General features: G+C 35.2%; 1 protein-coding gene across 3 annotated transcripts in view; it reads right to left on the reverse strand.

Moving 5' to 3' along the window:
- The window catches only part of LOC105428798 (igLON family member 5), a 134,310-nt gene that overhangs the window by 64,895 nt on the left and 45,202 nt on the right, over positions 1-24,213 (reverse strand). The window lies entirely within an intron of this gene.

Consider the following 24,213-nt stretch of genomic DNA (forward strand, 5'->3'; position numbering starts at 1 on the left):
TATTTTAAGAGAGAAGCTTAAAAATCTTACAACACGTATCTTACAACAGCTACAGAAATAAAAAAGTTTTATCTGATATATGAGATATCTTATTTCACTCAAGAATTTTAAAAAGTGTTCTTTAATTAATCCAGGTATTAAAAAAGAAGAATATTTTTTTACAGTTTTGATAAACTGGATCCTTCTCCAAATTGTTTCAAACCTCAAAAATTATGAAACTTATTTATGATGTGTGTGTGTGTGTGTGTGTGTGTGTGTGTGTGTGTGTGTGTGTGTGTGTGTGTGTGTGTGTGTGTGTGTGTGTGTGTGTGTGTGTGTGTGTGTGTGTGTGTGTGTGTGTGTGTGTGTGTGTGTGTGTATAAAACGTGGTACCACAAAGCGTGATTTTTCTTTTTTTATTTTATTATTTATAATTTTCCTAACATTCAGATTTAATGCAATTATTTCTGTTATATCTGTATTATCTGAGAAATTACATGAAATAAGTTTATTATTTACATTAAATTACATTATCAATTATTATCACATAAAATTATATAAAATTATGTATAAATGTCCATAATTTATTTTATAATATAAGCAACAAAATGCGCATTAATATCTTAATTATAATTCTATTGTTCTATTGTAACAACAGTGGAGATTATTCTCAGTTGAAGTAAACTCAATAAATTCTAACTTTTTTATGAACTTCTCATTTATGTCGGTTACATCAGGCAATCTTCATGGCGTAGAGACTTCTATCGAAAAATACACTTATTTCGCTCTCTCTCGCAATTAGTCGAATTAATTACATAGCACTATTATACGAATAAAGTACGATCTCGCATTTTCCGCATTCACAATCGCGGAAACTCGTTGCGAATGTTAAAAAGTTTTTCGAGTTCGATCATGAACTTTCTGATGAAAGTACTGTGTTCTTTCTGAGAAATCGGACTAAGAATCAGTTGATCGCGAGTAATTACGTTCAGCTAATTAGCCGCTTCGAGATAATCTGCAATCTGGCGTTAAGTAATATTATCGCGATATACTCACTCAGTTAAGATATAACTTGAAAAATTTTAATCTTAAAAAAAATTTTTTTTTCTCTAAATGTTCGAAGAAAAAAATCATGTTCGCGTGAAACTAGAATTTGGGGGTTTCGGTCCTATTCGGTTCTTTTTTTCTTTCGTTTTCATTCGCGTAGCAAATAAATGAATCAACGTGTCTTGCGAGTTTTCAGGTATTGAATTTCTCAAATTAATTTATATTCTTCTCACAGATACGAGGGCGTGCAATTGGAAACTGCTGAAAATCCCGGAATCGTTATTGTGGTAGCGGATACTTGCCTCGTAATATACTGCAATCAACGGGCTGCCACAGCGTGGCCGGACACGCGCGATAACCGACAATGAAATAAGTAATCGTTATTACCGGGGTCGCGCTGGGGGGAAAAAAAGAAGCAGGGGGCGGAAAAAGTTTTAATCACGTTGCGACGACGGATCGCAATTAACGAAAAGGGAAAGAGAACGGTCAAGTATGGCATGGTAGGGAATTGGCAGGAAACGGGTAATTATGATTAAAATTGAGTACGGAATGTTAATATATGTATTAAAAAGTTTCATTATAGCTGCCTGAATTTTCAGTATGACATTATCTGCTAGAGTGAATTACTAACTGCAAAATTTTGGCTCAGAGGAGAATACGTAAGAAATTTTTTTAATATTTTTAATAATTTTTATAACTTTGGCGAATTTCCTTTCTGATAATTTTTTTGTCTAGGGAAAATATCTATTTCATTTTTATAAAAAAGTTAATTGATGAATGTAAAGACATCAAATTGTTTTTATTTCAACGGAATATAAATATTATAAAATTTTATAACATTTATGGAAGTAAGTAAATGCACTCGTTCAACGAGATTAGAAAGCTTCTTTATTCTTGGAAAAAAAATCACATATTGCGGATCATTGATGGAGCTTTTGAGCTTTACGAGGTTAATACTTTCCATCTTTTGCGTTATGCGTCGCGTGTTAAAACAGTCGATAGATTTAATGATCAATAGTTATCTATATTGCGAGTTAATAATAATCCGCACGGTGAAAACTACCTCCCGCAGTTCTCAAACTTCATTCCAGCCGACGACGATAACGGTAACGATTACGGTAACGATAACGTACATCGAGATAAATTCCAGGGTGGTTTGCGCGCATACATTGGCAGCGGAAATGCGCCTTTAAAGGGAGACCGTAGATAAGATATCTGCGATCGCGGTCTCTTAAAGTCTGACTTATCGCCGCGAGAAGAAATGTAGCAACACAGAGCAAGAGTTTTTTACGAGTTCACGTCGGCGTTCCGCAAAGCCAAGCATAATAAATCAGCGGATCAGTAATATTACGACCAGTGTTTAACGAAATAAAAATTATCCAACATAATTAGTCTCGTTAAAAAATGTAATTTTCCTTTAAAAATTGTAATTTTGAGTTCTAATGGGAGATTCAAATCAGAGTTTTAGTATAAAAGTCTTACTACTACAATGACGAGTTTTCATCTAGTGAAATTCTCTTCTGAAATATCGTAAATGTAGCAAAGTAATGTGACACCTGACTTGCTTGATGAAAATTCACAGAATCACTTAATGCCGACTGAATATCGAATAACAGTCTTAATGTACTTGATGTCTTCGCTTTTAAGAAAAGCGGATCACAGGTAGTTAAATTTCGTAATATCATATTTGTTTGTGGAATATAGTACGTTATGTAAACTCGATGACAAGTTTTTGTATAAGATTTTTTAAATAAATACTGATTTAGCTTTTATAATTAGGTCTGTTATAACGTCATTTGGTTGTACGATATTGAAAATATAAGCGCGTATTTTGCATTTAGTAAACAATCCTCTTGAATGATGTTACGTCAAAATAATGAAATAGTAATCAAAATAATAATTGTACTTTTAAAATTCAGTTGTTATTGCTGACCAAATTAAATGTGTGTTGATGTTGGCAGTTTAAAACAGAATATATTTTGTGTTCAAGTTGTCACGAAAACATGGTGCGTCGAATAAATTGGAAAAATAATGAAAAGGCACGAAGTAAGATACATCATTTAAAAAATATTTGTTCGTTAGCGAAACACTTCTAATTAATACGTCATGTTATTTAGGAATGTCATTTAATTATTATTGTCGTTCAATTATCTCTTTTAAATTAATGTTTTGATGTAAAACAATTACAGACAAGTCGCGTATGTGAAATAAATTTTAGAAATATTTTCAATCAGAGTGGACAAATTCTTTCTCTTCATTTTTCGATAAAATTCATCGAGTATTTCAATTTAGGAAGTACTGGGTTAGGCACGCTCCGTTATCTGGACCATGTCACCATGTATCGTCGACGCAAAGGTAGAGTTTCCACTTATAAATTATACGTCACGCAATTCGACGACGGCAGAAACTCACCGGCAACGGGAGTCTGGTAAATTTAGTTGCGATTGCGGAAAACGAGAGTAGGACAAAGGAACTTCGTGTTTGCTGGCAGTAATTAACTGTGCTGTATCGCAAAGCACAAAGACTATTTAGCATGTCCCCGCTATTAATACATCGATAAATATCATATTATATCATGTTTTAACTAAATTTATCAAATTGTATTTTAGCTAAAACGCAGTTTTTTTTTGTTTGGTTAATTTCGTTTATACTTTTAAAGTTAAAAGTATAATACCGTTTATTCCTTACAAAATTTAGACGGTTATCAATTGATATTAAAATATATTACAATTTACTGACTTATACAGTTACTGAATATTGTATAGTTTGTACCTTCGCATTTATTTTCCCTCGCTTTAGGGCGAATTTGGAAAATCGATGATTTTCTCCCAATCCATCTTTCTTTCCACTCTTCTCAAGTGCACTACGAATACGGAAGTATCCCGCGCGTGTTTGTACATGGTAATGCATTCCACCCGTTCTAAACGCAAACAGTCCTTATCTCGGTGCTGCCATTCGTGAATTAAGTATCGCGCAGCGGAATAAAGTGCACTCAGATACAAAATTAATTGCTAAAGTTTCCGTTGGCGCGTTACGAGTGCGCCTTTTTGTGCTTCGTATGTACAGAATCTCGCCGTTACTCTGCCGTTCGTGTTCTTGACAAATTACTTGATGAATGTAAAATCAATCCTTCTTTCGCGAAAATTTTGCGAGATGGCTTAACTTTTGAATTGTGTTATTTAACATCGAAGTTTAAAGAGTTTCGACAAGATTGACTCCGACAGACATTCTATTCGATATTTTGAGCAATAAAATATTTTTGTACGAAGAGAATATTGTAGCAAAATTACAATGTTAATATTATATTTAATTTATTAAATATAAAAAATTAAATAATTATTTTACATATATAAAATAACATTATTTTATATATATATATATATATATATATATATATATATATATATTGTAAGTTTCCATTCATTCATGCATGGTCTAAATATTTAAGTGTAAATGTTCACAATAAGTATTATAATTTTTACTAACGTAATCAGTAAAAATACACATATAATTAATTTTTATGATAATATAATATCGTTATATCCTTGTCTTTTGATAAATTGTTATCAAAAATATATTTCTTACTTTGTATTACAATTATATACGTATAAATATGATTTTCCTCGATTAAAAGATGATTCTGCTCGAAATTATGTAGAACGTTTAAATATAATACTGCAATAATAGTGCAAGAATTATTGATCTTCTCAATCAGGCCTAATATAATTATCTTCAAATTTTTAGATGTGCCAGAAAAATATATTCTTTTTTATATACTTTGATGAAATTTATGCGTATGATTAAAAAGAGTCATAAACAAATCGAGAAAAAATCCACCTTAAGTTGATCGACAAACTCGCCATCAACAACGGGAACAACGGTAATCGCTCGGAGGAGGGGGGGGGGGGAAGTAGCCTCCACGGAAAACAGGCGACCACCGAGTTAGTCGCAAGTTAGCGAGGTGCACTTAGTATACTGTCGCTTTTTGCATCCCGGCGGTAAAACTCGCGAGCGCTACGATAATTTCATGCAAACGGCCACCAACGACTCGTACAACGAGCTAGCCTGTAACGAAATGCCAGAACCTTCACGAGTTATCATTACCTTCCGTGCATCGTGGTGGCGATCGTCGAGGCTACGGTTTATGAAGGTTACATTGCACGGATGGGCAGTTCGTCTAACCGTACATATCTTCCGCTGGAACTTGGGTTCCTTTTTGGCAGGAATTTGCGGATGCTGTCGCTTTTAGAGCAGCGAAGCGGATGCGTCGCGTCCTCATTAATGAGTACTTTCGTCCCCTTGTAATTACACTCGTATATTTTGTCTCTAGCTAAAACACGAAATGACGGCTATTTGCCCAACAATCCATATTTTTATTTCGCTTAAATTTTCTTCTTTTAGATGAAGAAGAAATTTTGCAAAAATATGGATGACGATTTGAGAACTAAATAGTGTCTTTTAGCCTTCACATATTTTAAATTTTCCAAATCATTAACAATTCTTTCTGTTTCCTTCGCTTTTTTTATTTTTATGCATAAAAGGAAACATGTTTTCAAAAGAATAAAATAGTTAACTTTTGATCAGTTTTGTGAAAATAAAGAAATTTTATTAAATCGATACGCATAAGATTATCTATTAATTTCAACTTGAATTATTTGAAATACTTAAGATTTTCATAAGTAATGTGAATAAAATTCTTTTACAGACTTTCATCCATGCTCGCGATATAATTTATGAGAAACGCTTATTATCGACTTCAAAGTAATTTTATGAATCAGTTATTATAAATGAAATATGCAAAGCATGGGAGCAAAATATACTATGTTTTATAGAAAAATGAAATTTGCAGTATGTTTTCGCGTGGTCATATCTCTCTGTTTACCCTCATTTTACTTAACTTTTGCGAGCACTACTGCAGTTTGCGCGTAGTTTGTGGCGTAGCTTCAGTGTAAAATACTGGAGTGCTCTGTGCTTTTCTCCTTGTAATCCGTCAATTTCAGAAGCGAGCTTTCTACTTCTCTATTGCCCTTAAAATCCACCGGGAATTTTGTTCGTCATAGCTATACGCTATTTTCAATTATCCTTAAGCTGGCTCGTACCCGTTGTTTCCGTGAAAATTAAGCTGCCAACTTTTCCGTTTGTATCGTACTAAAATTTACGAGTATCTATACATGCACCATCATTGTTGAGTAATTTAATTGGATCTTTTGTGTCCGTGAAAAGTTATCATCGAGAGAAAAAAAGAACATTCTTGCAAATTGAAATTAAAACTTGCGTAAATTAATTTTTTAATCAAACAACAATATGTTCGTTGTAAAGCAACGTTATATTTTCATTGGCGAGGTAAATTGAATATTGATAATTTTTAAAATGATTTTATCTTTATTATATATCTTTCTAAAAGTTTGTGATGTTTCTATTAGTTTCCAATATATATTAGCATTAATATACATTTCATAGCTATAACAAATGTTAAAATTGTCTGTTATCGTGATTGTTTCTTTGACTAAATTGGCTTATTTGGTTTTAATATTTGAAATGATAACGATGGATAGTGCTGCGGATACCCCACCGTCATTTTTATACGTTATTATTTATTAAATGTGTGTAAATTATATGGATTTATATGGATATGTATAAATATTTTATAATTCGGTCGAAATGATGAAATTTTCGTCGGCGGAGATGAAACTTAGCCGTTTACTTTCGTTGTGTCTCATATCTATTTGCGAGCATCTCAACGTAATCAGAGCCACAGAGTCGGATGGCGTAATCGTCTCAAGACGGTGCACCTTGAGACGACTGCAGCTTGCATTCAACTTGCTCTTCGCGAAATTACGAGAGAAAATGCCGAGTGAGATGAAAAACGCGCGGTTAAAGAGATCCGCGAGTACTTCGCACAAGCAATTCTCGACAGAATATCTCACAGAGGAATAGAGCCACGTTTGTTGAATCCTCATGTAATTTTGGTTGTGATTGATAATAATTCTGGCGGTAATTTTATTAAAGCACAAATCAAATCCATTAAATTTCATAACTAGAATTTATGATACCGCGATGCCAATCAGACTATTTATTTAATTTAATGCTGCATCACGTCGTGTAACATTTTTTTACAATCGGGCGATATCTTTTAAAAGAATATATTTATTAATTAAATAAAGCTTATTATAACACACGGGATATAATAATTCATATAAAATGAACAAATTGCTTTTGAGCATCGACAAACTTTATCGTATAAACGGGACAAAACTTTGATGTTTTAATTAATTTTAATATTTTATTTCATTTTTATTATCACATTATCAATATCATATGTTGATATTAAAAATTAAAGATTCGTAAGAATAAAAAACTTTTTAATTTTACTAAAAAATAAATTGTGCAAATATATAATACGACTACTTATAATCGGCAAAATGAGGTAGTTTCAAAATGAGATAGTTTTAAAATTTTTTGTATATCAGCGAAGCGTTTAATATGATATCTCATTAGGAAGAAAGGATAAAACGATCGTTACGTATGGCTTTTTACATGTTAGACCGCTTCGGATTATTCGCGGTATCCGATAATTTCCGATCGCTTTCGGTTCGCTCGTGCAGAAAACGGTACGGGGGGGGAAAAAAAAAATGGAGACTACTACCGAATTGGTTTTCTCGCAATTTTCTTTGACAAGCTACGTCGGGATCATCTCGGCGAATGCAAAACCGCCATCCTGGATTTTCTCTTCGTCCATGAACGAGCGAAATTTGGGACGAGAGTCACCGCTTCCGTGTTCACTTCCAGCGTTTTCCGTCCCGTCTGATCTCCCGCTGAATTGCGCGACGATTGCTTTCTTCGCCGGGCTTTCGAGTTTCCTTTGTATTGTTCTCCAATTCGCTCGAATCCATCATGCTTAAGAAAGGTTTAAATTTTGTGACATCGTTTACGTACGAATTCGAAATCGATCGTTTAGAAACGTTTAGAATACGTGAAAGAGAGATTACTAAGTATTTATCATTAAACCCATTCACGTGATTATTTATCGCAATTATTTGTTACCCGCTCGTAATTTGTTCTCTTTATTCTACGATCTATTCTATTTGTAATTTACAATTTGTCTAAACCATACACTACATATCCAGTATTGTGTAGAGTCGAAGAATTTAAAAATTCAGGAACTATTCTCTCGAGGTAAATTGAATTTTTCTTTCCTCTTTTCGAGATCATACTGCAATAACGTGCATTTAAAAATTTTAGTCCGTGAGCGGATAGATACACTCATAGCGTATAACTATTTAATGAAAGAGTAACTTCGTTTTATGTATTATATCGAGCTAGAAACACTGAATATAAAAAATGCATTACATCGAAGCAAAATAAGACAATATTTAATTCAATACAACAGCGGTTCGCTTTGTTAAAGAACTAAAACTCCATTTGCTTCATGGCGAACGATTTCAACCAGAAAACATTAGCACGTGATACCACTGGTGGTCTAGTGTTAATTTTGATCTAACGGCGTAACGTTTGCCTCAACACGTTGTGGACTAGCTTTTTGCGTATAAATAATTGATACTAAAATAATCCTTACCCCTTATTACCGGCATTATTATGACATATACACTTGAATATAGTCTCGATTATTAATTTGCAAACACATTTGCGGAAAAATAAATTTTTATTTAAAAAAAAAAGTTAACTACGCCACTGCGTACTAAATAATTTTTTCCGATATGCATCCGGGGGAGGACAGGCGGTTCAAAATCGTTATGGATTTGCGGTCGAATACCGACAGGAATTAACTCTTACACATCGAAGTTATATACCATATTTTCGAAAAAATGTATATTAGCGTAAATATATTTTTATATAATATATACGCTCCAATACATTTACATATAATATATATATATATATATGTGTGTGTGTGTTCAAAATAGTTATTTTCGTTATTCGCGAATACATTTAACTGCACGAATTCCACGCTGGATGCGTTCACATGCTATCGTTCACACGCTCCGATACACGATGACAGAATTTTCGCGGAGCAGTGCGCGCAATTCGATATCCATTATCGAGATGGGCGAACGAATTCAGTTTACGAGTGTTTACCGGCAGGATTTCCTAGCCGGGTCGCGCCATTAACGACGGGCTAACGATTTTCCGTAGCGCTATTATTCATCGTCGTTCGTATCATAAACTTCGTTCACGCTTGACCGAGCTAATAGTGGTCCTAGTTGAAGTAACGGCCGTTTCCTAAATCGAGTATTAAATCGCGCGATAATAATCTGTCGGACATGATCGCGGACTTGCAAACTCTCAATAGACTCTTCGGAGTCGCTGATAAATAGTCGAGGGCAAATAGGGATTTTGCTAATTACGTATCGTTAAATAGTCATACTTATCAATTGTTTCAAGCACATATTTATTTGAAAAAACTGTCTCCAATTAATGTTTTTTTTATATGAAAAGATATCTCGTCCAACTACGTAAAATTCTATATTATCAATGAAATCCATTATCCACTTTTTCTGTGAAGTAATTTTTTAATCAATTTATATTCATTTAAAACTTTTTTCGTCGAAAGACCAATTTCCAATTTTACAGTCCAATTATTATATTTCGATGCTGAAACAAATAGTAATTCTTTTCATTTGATGTTTAATATATATGTATGTACCGCCACGAGAAAGAGAAATTTTGAAATTCTATGCGTAATCCATAATTCAAACGTTATAAAATGCATGCGAGCTCGGAAAACGCAGACTCTCATTACAGCCGGGGCGTTTTGTTCGAGCTCAAATTTGAATGAAGCTACGGCGTTTCTGTTGTGTTAGAATTGCGCAGCTAAAAGGATAGCAGCGTACCCATTTGCCTGAGATCCTAATCAGATCCGTCTGATGACATACGTGTTACGACTATGTGAGCGAGACGGAGCAGATGCGCGGAATATGTTCCCGATTGCCGCAGAAATTTCGTACGTGCCTCAGCAGAGGCTTATTACTTCGATATAAGGACCTTTATTATGGAGGATTTTCTTTTCGGTTCGGTTAGATATTTCCCCGTGATATCAATATGATTTCGGGTTCGACGAGAGTATGAATTCTAATATTCCAATTACACGTCTCGGTTATTCGGTCAATCCGGGCCGAAGAGACGTTTCTCGCACGACGATTCGATATATTTCTGTGTCATTAATTGCGCGGTGATTCGTTCCGCGTCCGTCCGCCACATCCTTCCTGTTTGAAGGAGAGATTTTAATTACCGCGATGCGTGGAGCGTGTTAACGAGAAGTTACGACGTGTCGAGTTAATGTTGATGGCCATTTGATAATCTCGCTGTTAACGGCCGTAATAAAGTCATTTCGATTTTACGAGCGTGTAAATGTTAAGTCACGCGCGTTCGCGCATCCGCGCGCGATTTTCATTTCGATAACGTGGCCAACGCAATAACGGGAAATTAATTACTCGACCGTTAATTCAATACACAGTTAGCGGCAAATCCATCAACTGTAACTGCAATTACCGCGTAAATTAACCGTGCGAGACCGAGAGAGAGAGAGAGAGAGAGAGAGAGAGAGAGAGAGAGAGAGAGAGAGGGAGAGAGACCTTACGGATTGCAACCGGATCCGGAATGATACACGAGGAGCGACCGCCGTAATCCACGAGAATGAATTCTTCGCGGAATCTCGTAATGTTCAATACCGCTGTAATTTACATCCGGCGAGAGGAGACGAGCAGAGACGACGCACGAGCTTCCGCCGCGAATTAGAATACATTGTAATTCGTATTAGCAACAAAGCACGAGAAACGCACGCGCGCACGCTTTGAGACTCTCACATGCAAATTTTCAAATTCGCGTAAACATCACCTCGGAATTAATTACTTACGTAATCACTTATCCGCGAGCGGACTCCGTAATTATATGTTATTAATAAGCTCCGTACGTAATGTGTAGATAACCGTGAATTTCGAGAACGGGAGCGAATCCGGGAGCGACCAAAGCGGCTCAATAATTAACTTGAACGCAGACCGAAAAGAGTTGCATGCGAAATGTTCACTTCGTGATATATTACATGTGCGCGACTTTTGCACGCCTGATATTCATTCCCACGATGAAATTGTGAGAAAGAGGAGAATTGTTGAAAAAACTGTTCGCCGATAAAAAATGAGAAGAGGGATAAATCGTGGTGGAATTCGTCGATACGTGGGATATTTGCGCGGACCTCCATGTATTTGCGGAAAAAATATTTTTTAGCGCATATCAATCCGCGAAATTTGGTAGTTTGCAATAACAATTACGCCCGCATTTCAGTCGTGCCCGAATTGAATTTGCATTAAGAAAATAGAAAAATTTATCAGCACTCGCGACTCGGTCGGTAGTCGGTACGATGTTACATAACATTTACATGATATTACGTTCGCGTTGTTTGCTCCTCGCTGACGCCCGTGTCGCTATCCAGTAATTAATACCGCTAATTTTTTTTTTTCTTTTGGTGCAACTTCACGCAGAAATGCGCGTTGAATGGAAATATCTCAGCCAGTCCTGTCGGCAATAACGATGTTTTATACGGCGTGTTGAAAAAGGACTGTCACAGCCGCGCATGGCCACGAAAAATATATTTTTCCCGTCTCGGAGGGTGAAAATGAGATAAAAAATCTTTCCACGCGTGCGTTATACACCGTACACGTCACAACGAAAGTATTGTTCTCAGTTGATCATAAACAACGGCGACTGTGCTGCGAGGTCGCCGCTTGATAATGCGATATTAATTAACATATTTTTTGTCGTTGCATATTTTTGCTTTTCATTATTTACATCAACCTAGCGGATTACGTTAAATTATAACAGATGCGTTACAATTTACGCGTAATTATGTATAATTGATATCACGATAAACGTTGAGCGTTTCAAAAAAAAGTATTAGAAATCTTATTTTTTTTAATGTAAATTATTTACATGTGTTAAAAGATTGAAAAAAAATGTTATTTATGCATATAGTCTTATCTCATTGTCTTTAATCCAATAATTGCGATATATAAAAATATATTAATAAAAATGTATATTAAATACACGATATTTTTCAAATTTTTAGCGTGTTTGCTATTTTATTTTCTTATTAATTTCCATTACATTTCTGTATATATCTCAGATTGCATTAGAAGCGTAACAAAATACGGCCATTAGAATCTTTCACGAGAATGCAAGGAGATAGGGATGAAGAAGCTGAAGGGCGAGAGGAAAAAGAAAGTGAAGAAAGAGCAACGAGCCTGACGAGCGGAGCAAAGACAATGGCGGATAACGAAACGGAAAATGAGAGAAGGAGTAGAAACGGGGCGAATCGGGATACAGTATCTCGAGGCACTTCACTTAAGCTGTCTTCCGGTTGCTAAAACGACTTAATGCACGTTCATGGTGCAGAAAATAGACTACCGATGGCCACGGAGAATAACTTCTTAACGAGATGATTTGTCAAGCCGCGACGGCTTAAAGTCGTTGTATCACCGCATTGTGCATTCCGTCGAACGCGACTCAATAAATTGGAACGCAACGCGATCTCGCGATGTTTCCATTTGCCGTTGCGTTTATCGCTCTTTCGGAAAATTTCGTTCTATTAAAAGTTTCGTCGATTCCACAAACGGAGAATCTCAAATAGAAACTATTTTAGCGCTTTTCGAATTAAATTCAGAAACATTCAAGATAAATCAAACGTTACTTTTGTCAGACACAGTTTTAAAGTTTTATTTCTTTAACTTTACTCTATGCAATAAGTCTCTTTGCAATAAATATATAATTGTTCTCCATATTTTTTTTGAAAAAGCTCGCTTGTAAATGAATCAAAGGACTTATAATTGAAATTAAACTCGCGATATTTGTTTGCGAAACGTTTATAAATTGCAGTCTGCTTTTTTGAAAAATGGATATAATTAGTTTACAAAAGAATTTAATGAGTTCTAACGAATATATATTAACAATGTGTAAAATATTTCTTCCTTCTAAAAAATACAGATAAAAATATTTATCTATTATAAACTCGAAATATATTGCCTCAAAAATATACTGTGCTTTTCTTACAGATATTACGTATTTTCTCGATGAATGATCGACGATGGTGTCCAAATAACATTTCTTGACAAGCGAAAGCGAGAAAAATACGAGTACATCGGAAGTAAAAGACACGATCGAACACGAGGCGACAGGAAACGTGAGGAAAAGGGCAAAGGCTTCCCCCTCAAAAAAAAAACGAATGACGTGCTATCAAGAAACGATGAAAAGGGCCGCAACGAGTATTAGATTATATATCGAACCGTTTTATTTAAGCTGCCTTTCATTTCCGTCACTGTAATTACATATGTCGTTCTCCTTCGTTTTTTCTTCTTTTTCCCCATTTTTGTTTTCCATGGATTAGGACACGCGGATAAGTTGACGAGAGGCTATCCGTGATAACTTTGCAAAACGGCAAGCGTCCGAGATGAAAGATGCGCGTGCAATATGTGTGCGTGTTGTTGTTGTGGATGCGCATCTCCGAAACGTAGAGTTTCGCGCGCGAAATGAGAAGCGGCGAAGCCTGGGCTTGGAGTTCAATTGCAATGGCTCACGTCGAAAGTTACTCACCAGCCAGAAAGCGCGGGCATGCGAATGCGAGCGGAATTCAACGGTATGCATTGCGATTGGCTTCCGTTGCAGCGGCCTCCGCTGAGCCGCAAGCGAGCCAAAATAGCAAGGAAATTCCGATTTTCGAAATACTGAGTTTTTTGAGTATTTTCAGTATTCACAGTTTGCCTGATCCAGTTTCGATATTTTCGTTTCTCCGCAGCAACGGCGTGCGGAGTTCGGCGGAGGAGTAATATTTTTCAAAGTGTTCAGAAATACTTGCTCGCAGGATAGAGGCGACAATGCTGTCAAAATATATTACGCGAATTAGAAGAGACACGATATCGCTGAAAAATCAGACTTTCTTCACACGATATTTCGTGTTTCTATGTCAAGAAAATTCTGCTCTCGCGCCGTTTCGTTACTTTGTTTTAGAATCAGATATTGTCACAAATTGAAATATATTGTGAAATAATTTACAAACATGATTTACTTGCTCACATAGATTCATGGCATCGTGTTATTAATTAATAGAAATAAATAAAACTGATGTGGCACATGGATTTCATCTATTCCCAAATAATTTGAATTAGTATAAATTTTCTATTTAATGACATTATGTACTTGTTAGATACTACGGTAGCGTTAATAGCGACAATCTTTCACTCATGCGAATCAAGTTACAATTGCCATCAAGCGCTTGCCGTAATTTTTGGACCTATAGACGAAGTCCCGAGGGCGAACTACCGGGCGAATGCGGTAGCACTTTTGGGTGGGGCCTCGGGTGCTAACCACAAAATTAACCGAAACTCATCCTCGGGCTATGCTAATGGCCTTCCTAGTTAATTCGCTCCTCGAGACACCGAGTTTCATCTCGGAACTTTGTTTTCTGCGAGATGCCGTTGTTTGATTGGATAAGACATCACGTATTGCTCAATATAATTGAATGTATTTTATCGCTCCTCTTTTTACAGGAATTGTGCACCGAGATGCTGAAATCATCTTCGATGAGTAAATGATTGCGAAAACTTCTCTCATCGTTTATATTGCGATATTTTTGAAGATACGCCTTTCTTTCGTTTATTTTATTGAATCGGGAACTGGGAAGTTCCTCAAAGTTTTCCCAATATCGTGGTATTTTCGCCGTTCCCATAATTGATTCACGAAAATTATGTGGAGATTATTTTTACCGAAAATCTTAATAGATAACAAGATTTTTAACAACTCTATTGATATAATATGCTCGTAATCGTAAAACACAGAGCACATAAGAAAGAAAGAGAAATATTTGTCAGAAAGAAATATATTTTGATACAAGATATCAAAAAAATAATATAAACAATTTCAATACTATTGTTCTACTTCGTTCGCAAATTAAACATTCGGTTAACAATGCTAAGGAAGAATATTAGAGAATGTCAAATTTAGCGCGAAATCTCTCGATAAGAAGGCTTAAGTTAATCCATCATCATTCGTTAATGCTTTTAACAATTATTACAATTTAATTAGTGAATGATAATCTATTCGGTTGCTAATAAGTACTACTTACATTTATTCCATTATCTCGTTTGTTTACCAAGTGGCGTTTACTTTTACGCCCAATTGCTACGTTTGTTCTAAAGCGTCGGTTTTTAACGTTAATCCGATTTTCCATCTAATCTCATTCACCTGACGTTACTATACTTTGAAAGAAAACACTGGGCTACTTCGTAAGCTCGACCGATCGTCACTGAAAATCCTGCTAGCAAATAGGCCGTGACCTGTTTCAGCATCAGAGCCAGCTCCTTTCTTTTATGTAACAGTTGATTCTATGTAATGCGTTGTTTCTGTCGTAAGGATTAGGATTGGACAAAAAAATACGATCATGTATAATGTATATTATCCTATAGTCACAAAATGAATTTTTCTTACAAAAGAAATCGATCGGAAATTAATAATATTTCCTAGAAATATCAGAATTTAAGAATTCTCTTGATATAATTTCCTAAGATATAATTTCAAGAAAGTAATAGAAAACTACAAGATGCTTGACAATAATTATACAGTTAAACATAATTTTATAATTAATATAATATTTATATTCTGTTTATATTATAAGAGTTTATATAGATTAATTTTTTAAATATTCATATTTAATTATATTCAAAATTTATTTTTAATACATTATGATAAGTAATTTTCTACAGTAAGCAATGTGTAAATTTCAAAATTTCATTTAAGGAAATATAATAAATTTATTATCACACTTATATATAAACAGTATTATGGACATGAACTTTTTTCAAAAGTATATTAATTTATTTTAAATGCTTTTATTTCAAATTAATAATCAAGCCAACCGCGGATTCTTATGTTACTTAACATGTTTAAAATCGTTGAGTGTCCGATGGGATACAAAGAGCGAAATGACGGCAGCGGAGAATATTGGCAATGACATTATCTCGAAATTAAATCGTTCTAAGCCAGATAGATACACTTTTATCGATATTCCGTTTCGTTATCGCGCTCATGGCATGAACTGTCTGCCCGTGGAGAATGCGATTCTCGGTGCAGATGCTATTTATGATAATCAAATGGTCGATGCGGATCACTGGCAGAGGCGATTGTGTACGTGCGCGGACACGTGATCTTTAGTGGCAATTCGCTTTTGTGTTCCCATGTAATAGATGAGTCGAATTGATAAATCCATTTATATCCCCTTCCACGTTCATATGTGTCATCAACAAGTTTATAAGCGGTAGCTGTGGGGTTATTTTCCTTATGTGCTTTAATTGAGTCGATTAATATTATATATCGATGTAATTATAAAATTTTATCATTTCGTGCAATAATTAACGTTATGTTATCGATGTAAAAGCACAATTTTAGCGAGCTAGATAAGCGGATAAATGGACGGAGTATTGCAATGGGTTACGCAGTAAAAATCAAATCAGCTGCTCGGTGCGTATTATTGTACCTAACATAATACATACCATAGAGCCAATTCGATATCGCGCATCGAATTTCTCTACGTAACGTAAATAATACGTGTAGTTATAATCTGCTATAAAAAGTATTGCGAATATTACAGCAGCAGATAAGCCGCTCGAAATAAAATTGTTTTTCTCATATATCAAACTATATTTTTTTTTTATAATCTATATTTTACGCGACAACGCTCACTATCATTGAAAATATAGATTATGTATACACAAATCCTTTAGTTTATCAAGTGATCTATACTGTTTCGTAGTAAACTGGATGCTTCTGAGTCTTAATTGAAATTGGGATTAAAAATTCCCATTTCTTAAGCTCACTGCTTTTTATTCTTCGATACGTCTATAACATTAAATGAGAAATCTAGATAGAAATTGTTTTCGAAAATTTAATTTACCGATCTGCAAATAACTAATAGTGTACTGTACTTATTATAAAATATCACAAATATTTATTTTAAATCATTATATATATGTTATTTTGTAAATATTTTTGAGAGAGAGAGAGAGAGAGAGAGAGAGAGAGAGAGAGAGAGAGAGAGAGAGAGAGAGAGAGAGAGAGAGAGAGAGAGAGTGAGTAAAATAGCAAATTGTTTAGCTATTATTTAATTACATTATTCATTCATTGCTTGGCGTTAACAGAGGTTCAAATTTTTCGAAAAATATGGCAGAATGTTTTTCCGAATTCAGATTTTCGAATAGAATTTCCACAATGGTATTTCCATGAAACAACGGAAAGTTTACGCTCGGCATGGAAAATAGGTAACTACGGCGCACACGGCGGCGCTCGCTAGTTTCATTTGAATTGGTCCGAATCATGGCGGATTGGAGGCCACTCGAGAATCTCGGAAAACAAGATGAGCTCCATCAAAATCTGCGAGGTAGATCCCGTCATCCTGTTCCGTGGCTCTCGAGTGTCTGATTACGAGTACGCCGAAGGCGTGATGTGATACCGCGCGGGTGCGCGAAACGATCTCGCCTATTTCACGAGTTGGCGCGTAAACGGACGAGGAACTAAGCTGCAGGGTTTTAGAAGGAAGTGGGATATTCCACTTCGTGGGATATTGGACGGACGAGGAGCCGTTGGACGAGAATGATAGCCGAGGGTCCGTTGGGAACTTGACGCGTACCGTCGACGACGCCTTAGGTGCACAGTTGCGGACTCGCGCATATGGCGAATGGACAAGTTTGGAACCTCGGTTTGGATTATCTATCGAGCATACAGGATGGTTCGCAGCTGACTCGAAGATGACAGTTTGCGAGCGAATTGGTGCGAGGATACGGCTGAACGCCCTGCGGTATGGAAACTTCGCTTTCGATAAGTTTGGATCTCCGATAGCGCCGAGCAATGTTGGAATGCACGTAATTAGTAATATAACTGTGTGATAATAATTGTCACGTTATCACTGAACAGAAATAGAAATGAACGATAACAAACATGTGAAAACGTATTGGAAAATATGTTAAAATTATTTAAAATAAGTTGGGATTTTTTTCTGATTTTATATATAATGAGATTCTTTCAAAAGGCAAATTTTCATTAGATTTACATATGTTAGGGATAGTTTATATTGTTTTTCTTATTTGTGTACGACACATATGTTAATGTAAAATGTATAAGGAAACAAATGGCAATAGAAGTTAATGTGCGATTAATAATTTGCACTACTGCAGACTTACTGCGTAACAAAACGCGGATTTATTTTTGTGCTGGTGATTAGATTTGCAGAGATACTGCTGCGAAAATCTGCACATTAATCATGTTAACAGACACAGTACCAGATTAAAATTCACCTTAGGCAACAGCTGGAGCAACAAAAAGTCGTCGGCAGTCATGGGTCAAGAGAATCTAGGAAATGGAGAAGGTGAAATATCCCATTTCGTGGGATAAACGAGCTCAAAAAAAAAAAAAACTATAGAAACAATGTTTTTTTTGTAAGAGTTTTATAATAAGTGTAAGTTAATTAGAAAATGTGCAGACGAAATTAGAGATTGAATCAGCAATAATATTGAAAATTACGCTAGAAATTAAAAATGAATATCAATAAGAATTTTATATACATCATAGACTTTATATACAGATCATAGAATTAATATATTTCTTGATTAACATTTAATATATTCTTGGTATCCTTTTTATTTTAAATTAAACATTTGTAAGTCTAATGTCATATATAAGTTATGGAATATGATATAATAGAATCCTGAGCTCATTTTAATATTCAAAAAAAAGTACAATTACCTAAATGTATATCTTTAGAAGAAAATATCATCTTCTACATAGTCCTTTCTTCTTACTTTCATGTGACCCAATTAAAAAACCATGCATAAAATTAATTCCGTTACAATTCGCGTTTGTTTTATGCTACTTATTTTATGCGTAGCGTAACCTCAACTTCATTATAATTAAAGAGAGAGACAAAGACATTAAATTGCTTTGGAGTTAAAAATTATAATATCGATCGTCGTCTTAAAGACATTTGTGGGTTCACTAGAAAATAATGAAAGAAGCTGAAAATAGAACGTGAAGAGAATGAGCGGAAAGAATGGGGCCCGACAGAATACTCCACTTCATGGTTTGTTGGTTTAACGAAGCAAGCTTTGAGGGTGATGCGATGGCTGAAGGGAATGTTGTTCGCGAGGCTCGTTGCAATGCATACTTGCACAGTTGCCTATGCAAGTGAAATATCTACTACGCGCAATTGCGTCGTCGTGGTTGTGACGTGCTTCTGAAAATGGCGTGAATGGGGAATGAGACTTTGCCTGCCTTAAACTTCAATGAGGCGAGCTGATGTTCATCCGTGGCAACATCGCGAAACACCGGTTTCTTCTTGAAGATTAAGTTTTTTTGGATTAAGCACGAACGAGAAACAATCCCCGAAAAATGTTTTCGTAAAATTGTAGTCCGGGTGTACCGCGAGCTAATTATCTATGTGCAGATTTTTGTACCGAACGTAAGCTCGGAAGTCACGACTTAATTCTGTGGCGAAGTGAAAAGTGAAGCTCCCGCGCGATTATTTTTCAGCAACCATCTGATCGACCGGCAGTGTTGGGAGAATAAAATTTTTCTCACTGAAAAAGTCACTGGGAATAAAATCTGGATTTTCCGCTAGAATAAATGTTTTGTTTAAGATTGGATCTTGTATGCTTTAGAAAGAATAACTACAAACGAAAGTACAATGGCAAATATTTGTTCGAAGTATTACGATGGTTTGTGTAACGGATAACAACGGACGTGTGGATAATGGGTACTCGCAGAATCGATGTTAGGTATTCCCAGCTCGTTCATTCAATCTTTACATCTTATTCTCTTGCACGATTACACTCGATTCAAATTTACACTTTGTATAAAATTTACCTCGGACTCCTTCCTTTTTCCTTGCGTTAAAACATCCGCAATTAATATTCACATCTCCGGCTCTTCTGGATCGCACGTAGTAGACTCATTGTCATTTGTCGAAATTACGGAAATGTCGTGATGCAGTTTTGATAATTACGAAAGACCGTTGCTATTACGCTTTGCAGAAAGCTCGCAGGCTATGCCGGTGCATATGAACGCTATTAAACGCTTCCTTCGAAAGTGCTACCGGTTGCATTAAACTCGCCTCGGTTCGGATGCACAACGGCCCCCGCTCGCAGCATCCGCCGTTTCAATCCTATCCCTTTGTCTCAGGTAAAATGCGTAATCTCCCGGTAGGCGTGTTACGCGCTCCATATTCGCGTAATAGCGGAAAATAACGCCATTGGCGAAATGGCTCTTAATGATTCTGGATGATACCGCGAGGCGATGGGGAACGAATAGAATATCCCGCGGATAGCGATGGCGGGATAGTATCTATGTGCACCATCGAAAAAACGACACGGTCGACAAGTTGCGATCGATCGTGTCGCAAATGCTCGAGAGGCGGCCGATCCGCGACCACGGAATAGGAAACAAACGCGAAACCCGGGAAGGAGAGAGGAAGTAAAGGAGATCGAATCGACCGCGTTTGGTCCGCAGATGTCGGGATGTCGAGAGACTGTGCGCGGCTTTTTACGAGTTCCCAACCGTGGAACTTGCATTTCTTTCCGACGCAAAAGGGGGATGGGATAAGGCAAAGCCCTATTCGCCGCAGGTTTTATTCAAATTCTCTTCGCCCCTAAGCGCCAGCTGCGCCTCATTCCCTTTCTGCGCTCCTCCGGCGGGGCTGATTCAAAGGGAAAAAAGTTGCGCGAAGATCTGCGAAATCGCGTGACCACGCACCGTTTTGTCACGACAGGGCCATCTCTCCCGAGTGTTCGGAGCTGCTTTCCGGAGAACAATGTTAGAGTCAATGAACCCTCATAATAGAAAGACCACCAGAGATCTCTATAAAATGCACGGTTAGAAATGAGAAAAAAAGATAAAAAGATTTATACTTTTTTTAAACTTCTCATTTTCAGATTCTTAAATATTATTGATTAAATATTATCTATTTATCTAGGTCCCATATATAATTTGAAATATCTGCGAATGAATAAGTCACGATTGAAGAATACAATGTTAATTCCATTTGCTCTTTATTACTCGCTTATAATAAATTGAGCAGAAAAAGAAATCGCAAGAGAAAAGTTCGTATTTTTCTTCCTTTATCAAAAATAATATCTCAACACGGAATGATTCACATTTCTCGAGAAAATTTTTAAGACTTAATTAAAATTTTAATGAGAGATTTTTATCACTATAAGAAGAATACTTTATTTCTTCGATGCGTTAATAAATGAAAAATGATTGCTTTCATTGCATCGTTCAGTCATTTTTATTATTAGACGTGCAATTAAGAGGCTGCCAGATGTTTGATAATACTTGGTAATATATCCCAAAAACCTGCTACTTTGGAGGATTAAATTCGTATTCGCGTATTAATGAAAAGTGCTAAAATGAAAGTTAAGAACTTTAACTTCTTCTGTAACTTACAGAATAGAAATCCGATCACGTAGTGTCAGACTGTTATTAAATTGAATGACTAGACCAGCGCGAATGATATATCCCGGTGGCTTCTTTATGCAACCGAATAAAGAACGTCGCGTACCGAGACTTTTCTGTGCGGATCAACTTTTTCGCAGAATGTCTCTCGATGTTTCAGTATTCATTTCGTAAGTTTCTTTACATCTATGCCATCGTCACTTATTTTTAAATAAAAAAATCAGAAATCAGAATTTAGAGAGACGCGCCATTTGAATCCAAAATTCAAAATGCATTTCCAAGCGTAATCATTAATGTAAAAATCATCTGTTTGTATATCATGGATTCATACTTAAATGCAGCTTTCGTATGAATGCATTGTGAACATATTCTCCATTTTTCGTAGAGATCCCTTTTCAACGCTTCATTTTTCATGCATTCGCGTGCACCGATGCGATGACGCTAAGTATTCTTTGAATGCAATGAAATAACGATAATTCGTGGCGCCATGAAAATCGAGTTTCTCGAAAAAGTAAGATCTTTTTAATATTGTTTGTGACTAATGTTTTTTGCATTCATGTATAGTTGATCCATAGGTATGTCATTTATTGTTAAAAGAATTTGTATGATTTTTCAAAAGTCAATTTATTATCTGTTATCAATTAAAATTAACATTATTTTATAAAATAGCTGTATTTAAACTAACTAACATTTAGTATATTATTTTATTCAAATTTCATAAATCATTCTTTTCAATTTTCTAAATAAAAATATTGACAGCTTTCTCTCTCTCTCTCTCTCTCTCTCTCTCTCTCTCTCTTTCTTTCAATTATTTTATAAACTTCAATTTAATATAGAGAAATAATATAGAGAAATAATTCATAGATAAAAGAAAGTTAAAGTTATTTTGTGTAATATCTAGAATTTTTTCTAATTCGGTAGTTAAATAAATGTTAATACATAGTATGTTATAGTTGAATATTTGTTGGAAAGAGAAGAGAATTGACAGATTTCTGAAATATCATGCCTTTGATCACTTCGCGATAGTACGATTTCGCCCGACAGTATTGTAATTATCGTAAATGAAGTGACCACGTCGCTGCAGTTCCGTAGTTTTCGGTAGCTGATTATAAAGTTTGTGTTAGTACCGTAATTGCGGTGTCGTAACAAGTCTGACGAAGTACATGGGAAGCAAAACAAATACCTGCACACACGGAAGTTACACTGCACTGTAACTAATTACGGGTAGGAAATTAATCCTTTAAAAGCTTTTGTTCCTTTTAGAGCTTGTTACGTCTTCGCGTAATCTTCTTACGGAATTTCAATAATATACAGCATATGAGGTAATTGTTATTTTTACTCATTTAGGTTTCACACGAAAGTCTTATACCATTGCAAATTTCATATCATAATTATTATTACATATGCCAATAATATTAAATAATATTAAAGCAGTAGATATTAGTTACTTAGCATCCGAGTTATAATTATTATAATTAGTTAGTTAATAGCATTATTAATTAACTAGTAATTATACAGTTAAATATTGTGATAATTATTGTAGTGAGCAAACATTTCATGTTTGTTATATCTATAGTTATTATTGTAATGAAATCATTATTAATTAAGCTACTTTAAATTTGTGCAAAACTATGTATCCATTTTAGAATATCTCATTGAACTGAATATTTAGCATTTATATTTACCCCGAATTTCTCCTTTCGTATATTATAATCGGCTAATTATTTAAATAATTTGTTGTAGTGATGTAGATTGTAGATTGAGTATTATTGATTGGTCCTATAAGATGTTTTTTAAATTAAGCGTTAATATTTTAAAATTATCTCAAATGTATGAACAAATAAAAACTGTAACATAAATTGAAGCATTTTATTTTACCTGATTGATAATAGAGAAATAATTGTATGTAAATAATAAGCGAACACACATATATATACATTTATTTTAATAAAAATGAAAGCAATTAATTGTAGAAGCATTAAAATTCATTGTAATTATATAATTACCGCGTTAAAATGTGATCTCTACAATAAGGATGCCGATGATATCCAGATATCATAATTAAATTTTGCATATTAAATTCGGAGAATTTCCACATTTGTATTTTCTCTCGTAAAATAACATTCGTACGGTACGCGTTTATACGCGGATTGATAGGAATCCTCGGAAGAATCCTCCGCGAATTTCACCGGTAGAAAATATACTGCCTTGAGAAGAGGAGATTTATCTCGAGTTATGCCGGCCAGTAGTTATGGCGCGTTCGTGGTCAGACGTATTTCACAGCGAGCAGTAGTTACCGTTACCGCAATTCGTACGCCAGGAAATCGGGTGAACTGATTAGATTCTAGATACGGTCGACACTCGCGGCGACATTATGCAACAACGGCTATAAAGCTCGATATTACGATCTTTATCTAAATTGCAAACTTTAACGTTATTTCCTGCGACGGTTACGACATATCGATATGTCGAACTTGAATATTATAAGATACGAGATTTGAAATGCAACAGCAATGATAACTAATAACAACTGTTGTATTGTGAGATAATAATGACGATACAGTAGTAGAAAATAACATGGGAAATAATAAACGCGAATGCAAAAACGAAGTTGTAGTTGAAACAAAATCGATATTAAATCCGCATCGTGTTAAATAATCTTCAATAATTTAATATCTCTCAAATAAC

This window comes from Pogonomyrmex barbatus, unplaced genomic scaffold (assembly GCF_055798465.1).
Source record: "Pogonomyrmex barbatus isolate J1 unplaced genomic scaffold, ASM5579846v1 scaffold9, whole genome shotgun sequence".
Taxonomy (NCBI): Eukaryota; Metazoa; Arthropoda; class Insecta; order Hymenoptera; family Formicidae; genus Pogonomyrmex; species Pogonomyrmex barbatus.